Raw genomic sequence first — 18,564 nt, 5'->3', positions numbered from 1 at the left:
ACTAGATTAACACTCTTTTTGAAATTCTCATAATTTCACAATTAGATACTTCTGCTAAACCACTAGTATGGGGATGATAAGCAGTTGCAATTTTATGCATTATATTATATTTTCCCACCAATCTTGCAACTGTTGCATTCCTAAAATGAGATCCTCCATCAGTAATGATTACTCTCGACATTTCATATCTTGTAAAAATATTTTTAATCAAAAATTTTGAAACACTCTGAGCATCACATCGAGATAATGTGATTGCTTCAATCCATTTTAAAATATAATCCACTACAATGAATATGTATATATTTTTGAATGATTGTATAAATGGTCCCATAAAATCCAATCCCTATGCATCAAAAATTTCAATTTCCGAATTAAAATTTAGAGGCATTTAATTTCTTCGTAAAATATTACCTACTCTCTAACACTAATCACATGTTTTGATATATATATTAACATCTCTAAATAGATTAGGCCAACAAAATCCAGATTGTAGAATTTTATTTACAGTTCTATCATTCCCAAAATATCCTCTAAATTCAGAATCATGACATTTTTGAATAATTTCCTGAATTTCTTTATAAGACACACATCGTCTGATCATTAAATATTTACAATTCTTATATAAATAATGATCATCACAAAAATAAGATTTTGCATCATGAATGAATTTTTTTTACTATTATTTTGTTAATCCATATGGTAAAATACCACTAACAATATAATTTACAATATCGGCATACCAAAATATTTATCATTCTTTTATAGCACAAAGTTGTTCATCTGAAAAAGTTTCAATAATCTCTTTTTCTAAATCAAGTATTTCTTCTTATTCTAGCCTAGATTAATGATCAGTAATTTGATTATCAATCCATTTCCTATCGACTACTACCAAATCAAACTCTTGCATCAGAAGTACCCATCTAATAAATTTTGGTTTAACTTCCTTATTTTGCATCAAATATTTAATAGTTGAATGATCTGTATGCACAACACATTTAGCTCCAATAAGATATGATCTAAACTTATCAAAAGCATACATAATCGTTAATAACTCTCTTTCAGTGGTTGTGTAATTAAATTGAGCATCATTAACAGTCTTGCTAGTATAGTTATAACTTTGAAATCTTATCATATCTCTGCCCAAAATAGTTCCAATTGCATAATCACTAGCATCACACATTGATTCAAAAGATTTCTCCCAATCAGGTGAAACAATTATAGGAGCAGTGATCAATTTTTTCTTTAAAGTCTTAAAAACTTTAAGATAATCTTGATTAAAGTCAAATTTTATATTTTTTTTCTAGAAGTTGGCATAAAGGTTTAGTAATTTTTAAAAAACATAAAGGTTTAGTAATTTTTAGTTTAGTAATTTTTAAAAAATCTTTAATGTATCTCCTGTAAAATCCAACATGTCCTAAAAAGCTTCTAACTCCTCTTACTGTGGTAGGTGGAGGTAGGTTCAATATAACCAATATTTTTGCAGGATCTACTTCCTTGTTATTTTCTGAAAGTTTATGCCCAAGAACAATTCCTCCTGCAACCATAAATTGACATTTTTTCCAGGTCAATACGAGATTAGTCTTTTCACAATATTCCAAAACTTTTTCTAAATGATTTAGACATATTTTGAATGAAGTTCCAAATACAGAAAAGTTATCCATGAAGACTTCAATCCCTTTTTCAATCAAATCACTAAAAATAGACATTATACATCTTTGAAATGTTGTAGGTGCATTGCATAATCCAAAAGCCATTCACTGAAAAGCAAAAAGTTCCATATGGACTAGTAAATATTGTTTTATCTTGATCCTTTAGAGCAATAGGTATTTGATGATAATCGGTATATCCATCTAGAAAACAAAAATATTTATGCGCAGCTAATCTATCCAACACCTGGTCCAAAAAGGGTAAAGGAAAATGGTCCTTTTTGGTTGCAGAATTTAATTTTCTATAATCTATGCATATTCACCAACCAGTGACTTGTCTTGTTGATATTAATTCATTACGCTCATTTGTCACTATAGTCACACCTTCTCTCTTTGAAACACAATGAATTGGACTAACCCAAGCACTGTCTAAAATAGGATATATTATTCCAGCATCTAACCATTTTAAATTTCTTTCTTTACAACTTCTTTCATCATAGGATTTAATCTCCTTTGAGGATCAACTCTTGGTTTATGTTGATCTTCTAATAAAATTCTATGCATACAAATTGAAGGACTGATTCCTTTAATATCAGTTAATTTCCATCTGAAGGCTTTCTTATATCTTTTTAAAGTTTCCAACAACTATTTTTCTTGAGTATCAGTTAATTCTAAGGATATTATAACAGGTAGTGTAGATAAATCTCCTAAAAATACATACTTCAAATGTGTAGGAAGCATTTTTTAGTTCTAGTTCAGGAGGTTTTGCAATAAATGGAATCAAAGTCTTATTACCTTTTATAGGATCTATCTTTTCAAATATTTCGTGAACATAATCAATATCCTCTTTACTCACTTCCATAGATTCATCTTGAATTTTATCCTCATCTTGATTATCCTCATCTTGATATTCTCATCTTGATATTCTATATATTCTTTTTTAAATTCTCTTTCAAAAGTTTTCTTGAAATATTCATGGCTCATTAATATCCATTCTGAAGCATTCAATCTCTTTCTCTTTCGTAGAGTATCTCATTAATTTTGCAATATTAAATGTAACCTCTTATTCACTAACTCTCATAGTTAGTTCAATTTTTCTACACATCCCTCAAAGCTCTTCTAGTGACTAGGAATGGTCTTCCTAAAATGATCAAAATTTCTACATCTTCCTCCATGTCTAATACAATAAAGTCTACAGGAAAAATAAATTTATCAAATTTTACCAAAACATTTTCTATAACTCCTTTGAGATAGGTAATCAAACGATCAACTAGTTGAAGAGTTATATTTATAGGGTAAATATCTCCTAAGCCTAACCTTCTAAACATTGATAACGATATAAGATTAATACTGGCTCCTAGATCACATAAAGCTTTTCCATAAAATTATTTGCCAATAGCACAAGGAATTGTATAACTTTCAAGATCTTTAAGTTTTTCAGGAACCTTTTTATGAATTATAGTGCTACACTCTTCACTTTGCGCAACAGTCTCACTATCTAAAAACTTTCTTTTCTTATTAAGTATATCCTTCATGAATTTCACATAGCCTGACATTTGTTCCAAAGCCTCAATAAATGTAATGTTTATCATTAATTTCCTCAAATTTTCTAAAAGTTTGAAAATTGATTATCTCTATGTTTCTGCTTCAATCTTTGAGGAAATTTTGGTGGTTGTCTTTCTACACTGACTTTCATTGGTTTAATAGGATTTTCTGCTTTAAAATGAAAATTTTCACTAGATTTTTCATTTTCCACCTCATTTTTTTCAAATTCAACTTCTTGTTGAACTTTATTTTCTAATTCTTTTTCACTTCCTAGTGGATAGCTTTAATTTGATATTTGTTCTAATGTTTAGGATTTACTTCAACATTACTAGGCAATGTTCCTGGTGGTATATTGTTAAGTGTAGTAACAATAAATCCCAATTGATTTTCCATGTTTCTGATAGCAACTCCTTGACTTTGTAACTGACTACCCATTTGCAATATCAATTCTTCCATTAATAACTTTTTCTCCTTACTCTGAATATTATTAAATTCTGGGGGGTAATAAGGTTTATAAGCTTGATTCCCTTGATTGTTAGAGTTTACCAATGATTTTGTAGCAGTGTTTTTTCCTCATTACGGATTTACAACATTTGAATTATTGTTACTCCAACAAAATTTCGGATGATTCTTCCAACCAAGGTTATAATAATTGGCATAAGTTTTATTAGAGCAATTGTTTATTGCATTTAAAGTTTCATAAAAAGATTGAGATTCTGTCATTTGTCACAATGAGTTTTCCACAAGCACAGGTGCTATCTGAGAGTAATTCATTCCATATTGATCTAACTTCTTTTATATAGCATCTATTTGGGCAGCTAAAATAGATATAGCATCAGAATCATGAATACTACCTACTCTTTTAAGATTTACCTTTTCAGAGGACCATTGAAAATTATTTGTAGTCATCTCTTCAATTAATGAATATGCATCATCGAATTGTTTTGATATTATTGATCCACTAGCAGTAGCGTCAATTATCAATCTAAGAGACCCAACCAACTAGACCCAACAAACTCATTATAAAAAGTTTGAATTATTAATTAATCTGGCAACGCATGTTGTGGACACTTTCATATGAGATCATTAAATCTTACCTAGGCTTCATAAATTGATTCCCCTTCAAATTGACAAAAGATGTAATATCATTTCTATGCTTAGTAGTTTTGAAGGTGGGAAATATTTAGATAAGAATTTTTGTGATAAATCTCTCCATGTTCTGATAGATCCAAGTGCTAATGAGTTTAACCACATTTTAGTTTTATCCCTTAGTAAAAAAGGAATAATTCTAAGCCTGACAGTATCATTCGACACTCCATCATATTTAAATGTAGCACATAATTCTAGAAAACTAGGAAGAGGTAAATTAGGATATTCAGTAGGTGTTTTCTTGATTATTTTGAACCATTTGGATAATAACAGGTTTAAGCTCAAATGAATTGGTAGCTACAGCAAGGTTTTCTATACTCAAATGAATTTTATCCGCTGTAGGATTAGCATAATCTCTTAAAGGTCTCTGATAATGTTCATTTTCATTTCCAGCATTGTTTAAATTGCAAGCCATTTTGCTAAAATGAACTTTCTTTTTTTGTTGTTTTTGAATTTTCTAACAGTTCTTTCTAAGTCAGAATTGTAAGGTACTAAATTTTCAGATCTTACACTATGCATAAACAAAATAAAGTAGATAATTAAAAAGGCAAACACACTTAAATAAGAAAATGTTAAAACTACACTACACACACTCTTTTTTTTGAAATAAAATAAATTAAAAAACTAATACTTTCTGTTACTTCCCCGACAAAGGTTCCAAAAACTTGATGTTGAGATATTCAGTGTGACGATTTTGCAGATATTTTTCAATATTACAAAATTACACACGGCAGATATATAATAAATATGCAATTAAATCCCAACAAAAATACTGTTTATGTAAATAATTTATCTTTTAATTTTTTTTAAAATTGCAAAATCCCCTTTAATATCAACGTAAATATACGTATCGCTCAAGTAATAAAGGGCTTGAACAGAGTCCTAGATATCGATCCCACAGTGAAGTTGGAAAATCATAAATTAAATTATGAAAATTATTTTATAACAAAAATAAAAACAAAAGTAAACGTAAAGTGTGAAGTTTGAAAATTAACTACTCAAGTGAATACTAGTGAATATAACTACTCAAGTGAATACTAATTAAAATGCAGATGTAAGACTACAAAAGTTAAACTAAACTAAATACTAAACTTTCAAAAGTAAAAAATAAAAAAATTAAACAAACTTTTTGTTGTCAAATTTAAGAAAACATCCTTCTCCTTTACAATGAGTATATGGATTGTGAAGAAATTGAAATCATTTGAAAATATTTATAAAAATTATTTTGTGGCAAATAGGAGCAATCCTATTCTTAAACCCTTTTGAGTGCTATAAGGGTCATTGAATAATCTAGAGTTTTGTCCCTAATTTTGTTGTTAGCTTGGAAGGATATCCGCTGCGACTCCAAAGCTCCCACTACTCCCTCCCCTGAGGGATAACAATCTCGTATTAGTTTCAAACCAACTGGTCCAAATTGGGGATTTTAATTTGTCACATTAAAATTTCAATTTCTGCATCCAACAAAGTATATTTTCCTATTTATTTGCACCCAATCTCATGGATGACATAATCTCTCATGAAATCAAATGTAATTCTCCTTATGTTGTAGAAACCATATCTTATTTTAGAGCATATGTCTCTCAACAAGTTTTAACATTTCAATTGGCCAGATTCAATTGGCCAGATCATTGGCCAGATCAAAAAGCAAATGAAGATCGGAGTTCAAATCATCACAAATTATTATGATTTAAAGTTGTGGAAAATAATCATATTCCTCACAAAACCATATCTCAAAGTAGGGAGAAGGATAAAGAAGACTACTCAGAATTCATGAGAAGGATATGCTAAAACATGGATTTCATATATATAAAAATAAGTTTATAAAATAAAAGAAATAAAAAATACAACTTATCTCACAATCCTTCCCAAGCAAATCCCCAGAAGTTCTCTTCAAGCCTTTCTCTCTTTACAATCACTCCCAACTCCCTCTTAGAAGTGTAATGAAGAAGAAATCTCTCACCTTCCCTCACCTCTTATAACCCTAGAAGAAAACCTCCTCTTCTCTCCCTAACTCTAACTCACACCCCCCTCTCTCTCTCTCACACCACACACACTTTAACTCTTCGAGTCTTCTTCTTTTATTTAGGGCTGCTTCCTTTTGAAAATAATTCAAAATTCCCTCTAAAAGTCAACACTTAATTCAAAAGATGTGTCATTTTATCTAAGAGTCATATTATCCCTTCATAAAAGAACCTTCCAATAGGTCTAGATGCATTGATTTACTCCAAGAGGTGTCTAGAACAAGTGTTCTATTAAAAATTCATGCAAAATTCATCTTGAGCCACCTTTATTTGGAAAAATCATCCCTGGCACATCATGCGTTAGTTCTCTATATTTTGACGCATCATGCGCTAGAATCCCAAAATTTGTTGTTTTAGCTCCAAATTTCGTCCTTTTTACCATTTTTACTACAAATTCCTAAAAATAATATACCTAAAATAAAAACACAAAAACATCCTTCTTTAAAGTGCAATATCACCAAAAATAAGTATAAAATAAATCACCAAAAATAAGTCACCAAAAATAAGTATAAAATAAGTACTTAAAATAATATATTATTTTGGTGTATCAAGCATGCTGACCCAAATTTTGGAATCCCCCAATTTCCTGATAGTGAGTGAGCGGTGTTGGTCTCTGCAATACTTGCCCATCATGAATTTAGCCCACAATAAGGATTGGGCTCTAAATTTGTTCCATATTTTACACAAATTGACTTGAATGAGATGTTGGAGCCTTTTAAACCCAATACCCCCAGCCAAAGTAGGTTTGGCTACCTTCTGCCATGAAGCCTAATAGAGTTGTTATCTTTGAGCAGACAACAACAATCTGTTAAAATCTCTCTCCAATTTTAATTGGGTGCTTTCCTTCATATTGGTATTATGTAGTATGTATGAAGGCAAGGTTGTGAGAATGCTTTTAAGCAATGTAATTCTTCCACCATTGGATAGGAAAGATTGGGTCCAACCTGAGACGTAAGAGGTGATTTTATGAAGGACTTCATCAAATTGGATCTGCTTGGATCTACCACTTACAAGGGGGATACCAAGGTATTTGATTAGGAATTGAGAGATGGAAAATCCAGTATGGTTGGAAATCCACTATTTACTCCTGGTGGAAGATCTTTTATTATATATAAGTTCGCATTTATCTGGATTAAATATCATCACAAAGTGAGTTTCAAAGACCTGTAGGAAATGGTAAACTTTTTTAGCAGCATTCTTATGAGCACTAGAAAACACCATGATATCATCAGCATATAACAAATGAGAAATGACAATGCTTGATCTGTGACGGAACTTAGAGTAACTTAGGGTTAAAAGAGACTTATCAGGAATTCTAGACAAGTAATAAATAGCAAGTATAAAGATAGTAGGTTATAGGGGATATCCTTGCTTTAGCCCTTTATTAGCAGTAAATGATTCCCTGGCTTTCCCATTGATAAGAATAGTATGCCCATTGTTAATCAGCCATTGTGAATGAGGGTACAAAAAGCAGGTTGAAACCCTCTGGCAGAAAGAATTTCCAAGATGAACTCCCAATTTATAGCTTTGTATGCCTTTCTAATATCCAATTTATAGATCAAATTTCCTACCCTAAAAGACTTGTCCAGATCCAGCAACAACTCATGTGCAAGCAATCCATTATCAGTGATGGATGTACCCTTAACAAATGTTGTTTGCCTGGGACTGATTAGCTTATCAAGATGAGGCTGGAGTTTGTTCACAATAACTTTGCTAATGATTTTACTAAGCACAAAGGTGAGACAAATAGGCCTGTAGTGGTCTCAATTCTTCTGTATCTCAGATTTAGGCACTATAATAAAATTAGAATCACTGAAATAGTTAGGGATGTTGTTACCTTGGAAAAAGCTATTAATAGCAGCAATAACATCTAGTTTGATGATTTGCTAGGATTTTTAATTAAAATTTGTAGTGAAGCCATCAAGCCCTACTATTTTGGAACTATCAAAAGAGTTCAAAGCCACTAAGATTTTCTTTTCGGTGAGGGGATCAGTGAGTACTAGCTTTCTAGTAATGGAAAGCTCTGCAGTAAAGTAATTGCCATCCACAGGGGGTTTGTTGGCAGGAATTTGGTTCAGAAGCTGATTATAGTAGGAGAATGCATTCCTGGCAATAGCAAAATTGTCATGTAGCCAACTTCCCTCAGAAGTATTAATATAGTGGATAGCGTTGCACTTCCTCCTATATTTAATGTAGGCATGATAAAATTTGGTATTTTATCCTAATTAGTAAAGATGTTAATAGATGCCTTCTATTTTAAAAAATGCTCTTAATTTTCAATAGCAGTAAGAAGATTATTCTATGCAGTAAGAAGTGGTTTTTCCTCTAGAATGCCATTATGAACCTCTTGTTTTAACCTCTCCACATCTTTCTCTACAGAATCCACATCAGTGTACACATTGCAAAAAAACATCCTAGCTCCACTTCCTTAGGGCTCTGCTAAATCTAAAATGCAAAAGGCTGAGTTTTTTCCAGAGGTTTGGGGTGGTTAACACCATTCCAATTGTTTGAAACAATGTTAAAAAAATAAGGGTGGGAGGACCACATATTGAGATATCTTAAAGGGGTGGGCTGCTCATGATTTAAAGGAGAGGTTATAGAGATCATTATAGGTCTGTGATTAGATCCAGATGAGTAACAAAAGTAAGGAGGAACTGGGAAACCCTTGATCATTCACCAATATTCTATATAGTATTTCTTAAATATGCCCCCTCTTCTAAGTGAATGTAGGTCTCTTGAAACTCAGGTCAAACAAACTTGCCTGATGGATATTATCACTGAAAATGGTCATTTTTAAGATGTTTGAAGCCCTACGCCCAGATTTTTCAGCTGAAGAGGTAATAAAATTGAAGTCCTCCTCACCCTCCCCTCTAACCAAGGGGAGTGCATATGCTCATTGATCTGCTGGAGGCAAAACCAAAGTTCTTTTCTATCATCATTGTGGCATCCTGCATAAATAAATGCGACATAGCCCACATGTCCATTGATCTAAAAATGTAATATCACAATTGTATTATCTCCTCTACAAATTATAAAAACATTTTATGAAGAAGAAACACTATTTAACACTTTTCATTATTATTCTCACTCACTCTCTCTCTCTCTCTCTGTCTCTCTCGCTCTCGTTCGTTCACTCCATTCCTTAGGTGTGATTCACAAATAATCTTAGATTAAACATTAAAACGTGCGGTGACCATGGATCTTACCACAAACAAGTGGAGGTACAATGCAAGGAGAAGTGCCTCATAAAAAAGAAAATAATGACAACATGAAGTGCACCAAGAAAGTCATGATCCACTAGATCAAAGATAAAAAAATCAAATACTAAAAATGATGAGAGGTGTGTGGAATTTAGAATAAGAATAACAACCCCGACAGGATGTTCTGGCAACTAATGAGAGAAGAGTCCCTTGGGTCATTGAAATGGAAGACAAAATCCATTATCTTTACAATGCATGGTTGACACAAGTCAATAAGCATTGGATTGGGTATATTGAAGCATCGTGACAACCAGATAACACATTTTATCAATATATCTCTGATGTCAAACCATTGAAATGATTCAAGTTTCTAACACTTGAATCTTACAAGGGACAGATAGATCTGATTGATCAAATAATGTCGTTCGAGTTGACTGTGTGTCTTCTTGTTGGTTTAGTTTTGTGAACCACCAAAAAGATCATGTATAATTAATTACTTAAAAATTAAATATGACATCAAAGTAATATATCATTTCATGAGATAGAAATACCACTTTATGATGGATTCAACTATTTAAATACATGAACATTTGAAATATAATCACACAACGTTTAAACAAAAAAAATTTCCTTGTCTAACTGATACACCTAAAATATTTAGTGTTTTTATACACATTTTTATACCTATTTTTGAGATATTGAGCTTTAATGAAAGATATTTATTTGTTTTTATTTCATGTGCAATCAAATGGATGAAAAATGCTAAAAAGAGTGAAAAAGGGTTAAATTTGGAGGAAAAATAAAGAAAGTTGCATAAAATGAACTGAGGCGCCTAAGCGCAAGAGGCTCGCGCCTAAGTGTCAAGTAACCCGCGCTTAAGCACCAAAAGTAGTTATTTGATGATTCATTGAATTTAGACAAATTTTTGAAGAGGTGTTTGAAGGAATCCTTGGTAAAAATGTGAGAAATATCGCATGGACACAAAAATTCATTCAATTGGCTTTTGAGGAGGAAACATTTAGAAGATTCATTGAATTGAGACTTATTTTGAAGGGACACCAAGACTCCTTTTGGATTTGTATTAAAGAAGACTTGGATCATCAAGAGAAGAGGCCAACCACCCGTCAGATTTTACAGCCATCATCCATCCAAGTAACCGCCACCGCCACCGACCACTTTCTTTTTATTTTTAGTGTTAGTTTTTAGTGTTAGTTTGTATTGTATTTGTATTGTAAGTGAAGGAAGAGGATTCAAAGGAACTTCAAGACATTAGGTGGAGAGGATTTGATATAAATGTTTATCATTATGACTACACTTAGTTTTAATTTATATTTTTTATTTGTGTGCATGATTCCTACTTTTAAACTCATGTGTGGTTGTGTTTTCTCCAAAGATTCTAAGTAGTTTTCTTTATCTTTTTCCTTACAATGATAAGCAATTTAGTGTTTAAAGGTATTTGTGTGAAGTATTAGTCTTTAATGTTGGAAGAAGTTATGATGATTTGAAACCTTTGAAACCTTGCACTTGCACTTCATTTACTTCTTGATGTGGCTAATTAAGATGTTAATACTTGTTGTAAGAACATGTAAGATCCGAGATGGTCTCAGTCAACAAATGGTTTGAATTACATATTGATTTCAAGAATGAGAATGTAGTTCCTGGGGTTGAATGAAAATAAATAGGGAAATAAACATTTCGAGGGTGTAGAATTAGAGGACGTTAAAGTGACAGACTAAAGCCTTCAATTTAATTTATAGTTTTAGGTTTTGATACGAGATGTTAGCCCCTAGGTGGAGGCAGAAGAGAGAACTCTAGAGTCAGAGCTCGTATTTTCCCTACCTAATCGGTCTTTAAGACTATTCAAATTATAAATTAACCAATGTTCTTTATAGCATCTCTAGTAAGAGTAAAGACTATTATTGCTCCTATTTAGCACAACACATTCTTTCACAAAAGAATTTTTATACTTATTACTGTTTCATGACAAGGAAAAATATATTTTATTTATATAGCCTTCATCTTGCAAATATTTAGTTAAGTTAATTAGTTGCTTACTTCATTTTCATAAATCAAAAATTACAAAAAGAATCAAATTTTCATTCCTATTATAGCCTCTTAAGTTTAAGTAAGAATAATTTGCGAAGTAGATTTTTTGTTATCTAAACTTTCTAGTTTCCTAAAGTGCATGTTGTTAATCTCTCTGTAGGTTCGATATTCAAGGTTTAATCAAAAAGTCCTATATTATTTCATAACGATATGTATACTTGCGTAGTATCCTATAATTTAATTATTATAAGTGTATTCTCATTTGTTTCATAGTGGAAAACTTACTTAGTTTTTGCTTTGGATCAAATTTTTTACTTTATTAAAAATTAAGAATAACTATTAAGGAAATTAATTATATAATCGCAGACATCGCATTTACCATCTATATAGAATGTCAGGATCACTAACCCAAAGCTAAATACGGTTTAGGTTAATTTAAATCACAATTTTTTTATAAGAGTAAACCTCTATAATTAATTACATCTTAAAAAACAATATTTTTTAAGAAAAATTTCATTTATTGTTGTGGTCATATCTTCAAGAATTACAAATTTCATGCTTCCATGATTAATTATCCAAAACTTCAAATGTGAAAGCTAAAAAGTGGAATGGTTCTTCTTATTACCTAAAGTAAGAAAAGTTGGAAGCGTCAAAGATACTAACAAGCTCAGTGACACTTTAACTAATCTATTATTTGACATTATCCATTTAGAAATTAAAAAATTTTAATGTTTGAGCTGTCAATTTACTTCAAATTTTAGGACTTATATCACATGATATATAAGTGTGAAAAAACCTATGAGGTGAGGATTTACGTCATAACTAGACAAACAGTCAAGGAATTCCAAGATTAACAGTTAGATCCACTAAAAGAATTTGAAGCTTAAAATCTAATCTAAATAGTAAAAGAAAGCCAACAAACAAAGAGACTTGTTGTCCCATCCCACAAAGGATCAAGCAAGCCTAATAGGATTGGACTTAAAACTCTGCCTTGACAGACCTACCATCAAAATCCACCAAAACACAGTAAAACCATGATTGGCCATTTTATGAAGTGCAAGATGGGATAAACTGTTATTTATTAAGAAAATTAAGCCTTACAACTTGATTATAAAATCAAGATGCAATAATTATGAAGAGTATGCAAATATCCTAAGGTAATTGTAAATATATTTTTATAATTTCAAATATATATATATATATAACTATTAAGGGTTTCAAATATAACATTTATTACTTTTACCTCACTCAAATGTTTTATTTGGTTAACACTTCGTGTCGTGTGATAAAGCAAGTTGTGTAGGGTATGCATGTCATTGCTGATGAGTGTATAGAAGATCATTTTATCAGCCAATCAATATGTAAAGATAGACTAGCTCGATAACATAGTGGTCCTTATAGAAAAAAATCACACATTTTATGCAATGAGTGAGGGTTTGAAGATAAGAAAGAACACCAATATGATTGCCTATGCGTAAGGGTGATTTTTTTTGTGGCCATTCTTAAATCGAAAAAGTCTTTTAGTTTTTTATTTTATTTTATTTTCATTTTGTTATTTAAATGCAATAAAGTTTTAAGGTGTAAATACAATGTGTAATTTTAATTTTTTGTTATGGTCGTGAAATTCTTAATTTTAAAAATATATGTTTAAATTATTTAATTTGGGTAGATAAATGAGTCTTTAAAGAGCTTAACCATAAATCAAGGCAAAAGAAAACAACCATCAACCTAATAATATGGGCAAACATCTAACTGAACACAAAATAATGAGGTAATAAGAACGAAATAACAAGAAAAAATACAAAAGGGGTCTCCAGCCCTACACCTATGATAAACTCATTAGTGAGTTATGTTGTTTAAATATAATTATTATTTTTGATATTCATGTTTTATTATTGATAATAATGAAATATTTGATATTTCGGGGGAAAACATTGTCAAGTTTTACATCATTTTATACTCTAAGATGCTTGAGCAAAGTAAGTTTTTCTTAATTATCTAGGGAGTTGAGAGAATGGAAGAATTGAAGCGAAAAAGAGCAAAAATAGGCCTAATTCGAAAAATACAAACTAGCGTTCCAGCGCAGCTGAGACGGTGAGCTCGTGTTGACCTCATTTTTGGTGAGGCCTTAGTTTCTTTCTCCTAGAACCTAGGATCTAACCTTAGGATTTTACTATTGATTATCATAGAGGACTAGTAATGGAGTCCACCTGACATAGAACTTCAAACTACTTCTTGACTAGTATTTGTAAAAACCATACATAAGTGGTCCCAATCACTCAAATCTTAGTTGCAAGGGCTAAGAGCCAACTTGTGGAGGGCCAAAAAATGAGTTCTCATAGGATTTAAAGACCTTAAGGAAACCCTTCACAGCATGGATAGGCGCACATCCATATACTTCATATTACACACTCACGAACATTGCAATCTATACATTCACACACAATTCACTAACTAACACCAAGATTAAAGTCAAAAAAATTGAAAACTCTCACGACACAAATTATCACCTAAATTTATTTGTCCATTGATAAACTTGTCCAAACAATCTGGGATGATGAAACAGACTATAAATTTGTCCAAATAATCTCGGATGATGAAACAGACTATGTGAGCGCATGCAGAATGTCAATTTTAGCTAGAAAGACTCCCATGTTATAATGATTCTGCATCCAAGCAATTTGCATGAAAATCGATGCATGAATTCTAATATCAAAGAAAGGAGTCTTCTCATGCCCTGGGCCATTAATTGCCTCGAATCATGGCTATAGAAGTTAAATTGAAGTAAGAAAGAGCCTAAGTTAGCATCGAGTTTGATTCGGGCCAAATCATGGCCAATAACACCAAATTCTACTCAATAACACCAAAAAACTCCTCAATAACACCATAATACACCCCAATCAACACCCCTCACGCCAAAACTCACCAATACACCAATTTTGCCTCTCAATAACACAATAAAATATCAAAAAGTTTTGCAATACATCCATCCCACAGATTAAAATCAGTAATACACCCATTCCACCAATTAAAATTGCAGAAGAGAACCAAGTTTTATGATTAAAACATGCCAATATACCCATCAGCCGATTAAATCACCAAAATAACCCTGTGATATCGCCATTTCACTGTGTGTGGTTTTTTTTTTGGTAAATAACACAAAAATACAACTGCTAATCACACCCGAATAACACCGCTTCTTTCAAAACCGCGTTAACTCCAGAATCCACCTAAAATACACCCGTGAATAACATCGTTGCTACAGAACTCAATAACTCCGTAATACAACTGCGAATAACACCATTAATAACACCAGGTCGCGGTTTCACACCAACCTAAAAAATTTTAAATTTTAAAATAATTGCCTGGTTTTGCCATATTTGACCTTAATTAAGCGCTAGAACCTGTAATTAAGCCCGAAACACTATTGGAAAGCATTTAATTGCCCGACCAATACCCCCTAACACATATTTTTTAGCATTGGGCATACAAAACAAGTTGAAGTGCTGGTTTTAAAATAAAATGCAGAGACAGAGCAAGAGAGGTAGAGAGATCGAGAGAAAAAACTCTTTTTTTTCTTGCGCAACAACATTCTCGATTCCTTCACCAAGATCTTTCGTAGTTAAACACGAATCCTCACCCTCCAACATCTTCTACAACTACTCAATCGAGGCCAAATCTCTTGGGCTTGTTTATAATCTCAGAACTCACTTTTTTTTGTGTCATTTTTGTTTATATTCGATAAAAGGAATAGATACATATTGCGTGAACACATTGTTACCTTCTTTTTTTTTTACTTCTTTGGAAAGAAATAAATAAACACATCATCGTCTAGTCTTCTTTTTCTTACTTTTTGCAAAAAAAATGGTTATCACATGTTCATTTTATCGGATCAACCTTTTATTTCTTATTCTTTTATTTTTCAGAAAGAAACGAACACTTTCATGTCCACTTAGCCTTACAAATAGGTGCATTTGACTTAGATGATCCTGCTCAAACAAACAAAAATCAATTTTATTTTAAAGATGCAAAGATATTGATGTTTTTTTTATGGATGGTTCTAGTTAGGTACATCTATTTTTCTAATTTAATTAAATCCAAAAATTTATTTTATTTTAAAATGTTATATCTTGGTGTAGAAAATTTATAAAAATACAATTGTGCTCAACAAACTGATGAGAACATTATGAACCAAAATTTGATGATATTTGCTTATTATTCCGTCTTAAATTAATTAAAACCTCTGAAACATCTTTAAATCTTACTAAATCAAAAGTGCTCATCTTGATTTAAAATTTTGAGGGTTTATTAAACATGTTGTTATTGATGTTTTCTAATTTTTCTGAAGTTAGAAGACATACATAAGGTCAAACCTCTTATTTTTCATGAACTTCATGCTTGTTTAAATTAAATAAAAATCATAAAAATGAAAAATTGAGTTTCCCGAGTTCACTAAAGTTAGAGCAGTCAAAGAAAAATAAAAATTGATTTTTTTTAATTTTTTAAAATTAAAATATTTTTTTCTTTATTTATTTCTCAGGAATAATTAAAACCCAATAGAAATTAAAATACATTTCAAAAAATCTGACCTCTAGGAACAACTCATAATTTTTTTAAGGATATAAAACATGTTTTTACAAATTAACTTAATTATCCTTGAAAATTCACATTTTTGAGCTCAAATAAATACAAAAAAAAATTTCATTTCACCTCTTAGGTGTTAATTAGCTTATGGGTAAGAGGTAAGTGAGGTTTCAAGACCATTGGAATTGAAATACAAAAGTTATACTGACCCTAGGCGTGTAACGATAATTTTAGGATTTACACTTTGGGCCTAATTTTTAGGATAAATCAGAGTGGAGGGAGGTAAACAGTGATGTTCATTTTGCTGAAATGTCTAAAATTGGAAGGGTAACTAAGGTTGCAGCACACTCATAATATTTTCTATAGAAGGGTAAAAATGTAATTTTTCAAATTGTTGAGAATAGGAAGAAATGAAAGATGGATGATGCAAGAGTGAGGGGTACAAGAATTGGGATCAATTCACCACTAATTTTAACACCTTACTAGTGGTAATACAAGATATAAATTAAACATACAACACCAAATTTTTCAAAAATTACAAGTTCACCCCCAAACCCTAAGAGCTTGTAGTGAACTAGGTCTGATATAAAATATTCAAGGAATCAATAAAGAAATGAATATATATCACCATAAAAGAACATGAAACATCTTAGAATACTACCTGCTCATGCCTAACTAAATAGTGAGAATGTATAAGTTCCTTAAATACTATAGACACCACCCTTCAGGAGTGCTCAACCTCATAACTCTTAAATTGATCATTGGTCGTACTCATGGGCTAATTAAGATATCAAGATGTTATTGAGCACAATGAAAGCATAAATGATCCCTAATGTGACATGGTGGATTAACTTAAGGACTTAGCAATGTCTAAGGAACTTGGAACGACCCGAGGGTGGGGTTCTAAGCTTGACCAGGGTTACTCTCGAACACCTTTGCTAAACTTTGGGACATTCTATAAAATACAAGGGCTTGGTATGACTTGTTGAGGTAAATCATCCTCAATATATGACAATCATTAAAACCAAATAAAGAAATGAAACCTTAGGGAACCACGAAGATATGACTTGGGATCTTTCAAACCAAAACGAAGGTCATCCTATCACAACTGAACCTTAAGGGAAACCCAATGCTCCAGAATTTGGGTTTAAACACTAATTAAATCCTCCTAGAAATTAGGGACATTTGTAAATTCCACATATGCATCATCGGGCTAGTGTAATTTGAAGTTCTTGGTGGTGAAGGCGATGACAATAATGCTTATGCATGCTAATGTGAGATATGAGATCAGTATCTCTTGCAAAGATGACTTTCATAAAGGGGAGATCAGAACCAAAAATACTATTCACCAACTCTGGGTGAGGAGTTACCCCTTAGAATTTTGGTTATTGGTAGTTCTAGCTCGGTAGAGGTGAATAACTCATTGACTATCTGATTTGCCAAAAGATTTACATATATACAACATAACAAAAATATCTTTTTCTTTTCAAAATTTTTACTACTAAGTAAACTCTACATGCATGAAAATTTAAAGAAAATTGAATGAAATACTTTAAAGGCCAACTTATTAATCACTTTCATAGTGATAAGGAATTACCCTCCTTAGATTGTCTGCCTGGTAGCTTCTACCCAAGGATGGAATGTAAAGCACCCAGCCCAGATCTGAACCATAACCTTTACTAAATTCTTAGACTCAGCTCTGGTCTTTTTATTTGACATCGTGTTTTATTCGCTCATGTTTTCCTTGGGTTTTCTTATGATTTGCTTATGTTTCCTTACATCAGTTTCTCTTGCAGTTCGCTTTCAATTGCCTATATTTTACAATTCCATGTTTATAATACTGTTGACCTCATTTTTATTTGAGGTCTAATTTTTCCTCATTAGTAGCCTAGGGTCTAGCTATAGGAATTTCCTATTGACTATTCTTGGAAAACTAGAAAGGGAACCCTCACCATTAGAAATTCTCAAACTCTTCTTTACTCAATTTGAAGTTCCACATGTTGGTCATAACCTCTAGCTTTTACTAGGTGGGGTCAATATAGAGGAGCTCAAGGGGAGTCCCCCACAGGATGGTCAGACCTTAGGACTAACCCTGGGTGTTCTAGTTTTGGTGCGGCTAACTTGCACACACTACACTCTCTCACATACCCTAAACCCTAGGATCCCTTAGTTTAGTTTCCCGGCTCCTTTTGGAAAGCTCATATGGATGACCCTATACCCCTAGTCTTTGGCTAAGAGGGTTAAAACCAGCATATTGAGCATCACTAAGTCCTCACATGGCTTCTATTGTTTTAATATGGTTTCATGGCTTACTGGCCTATTTTGGCCCAAAACCACAAAATTAGCAAAATACCCCTACAACCCTAATTTTTG

Source organism: Phalaenopsis equestris, unplaced genomic scaffold (genome assembly GCF_001263595.1).
Source record: "Phalaenopsis equestris unplaced genomic scaffold, ASM126359v1 Scaffold000484, whole genome shotgun sequence".
Classification (NCBI taxonomy): Eukaryota; Viridiplantae; Streptophyta; class Magnoliopsida; order Asparagales; family Orchidaceae; genus Phalaenopsis; species Phalaenopsis equestris.
The sequence above is the reverse complement of the archived record's forward strand: the minus strand, read 5'-3'. Positions refer to the sequence as shown.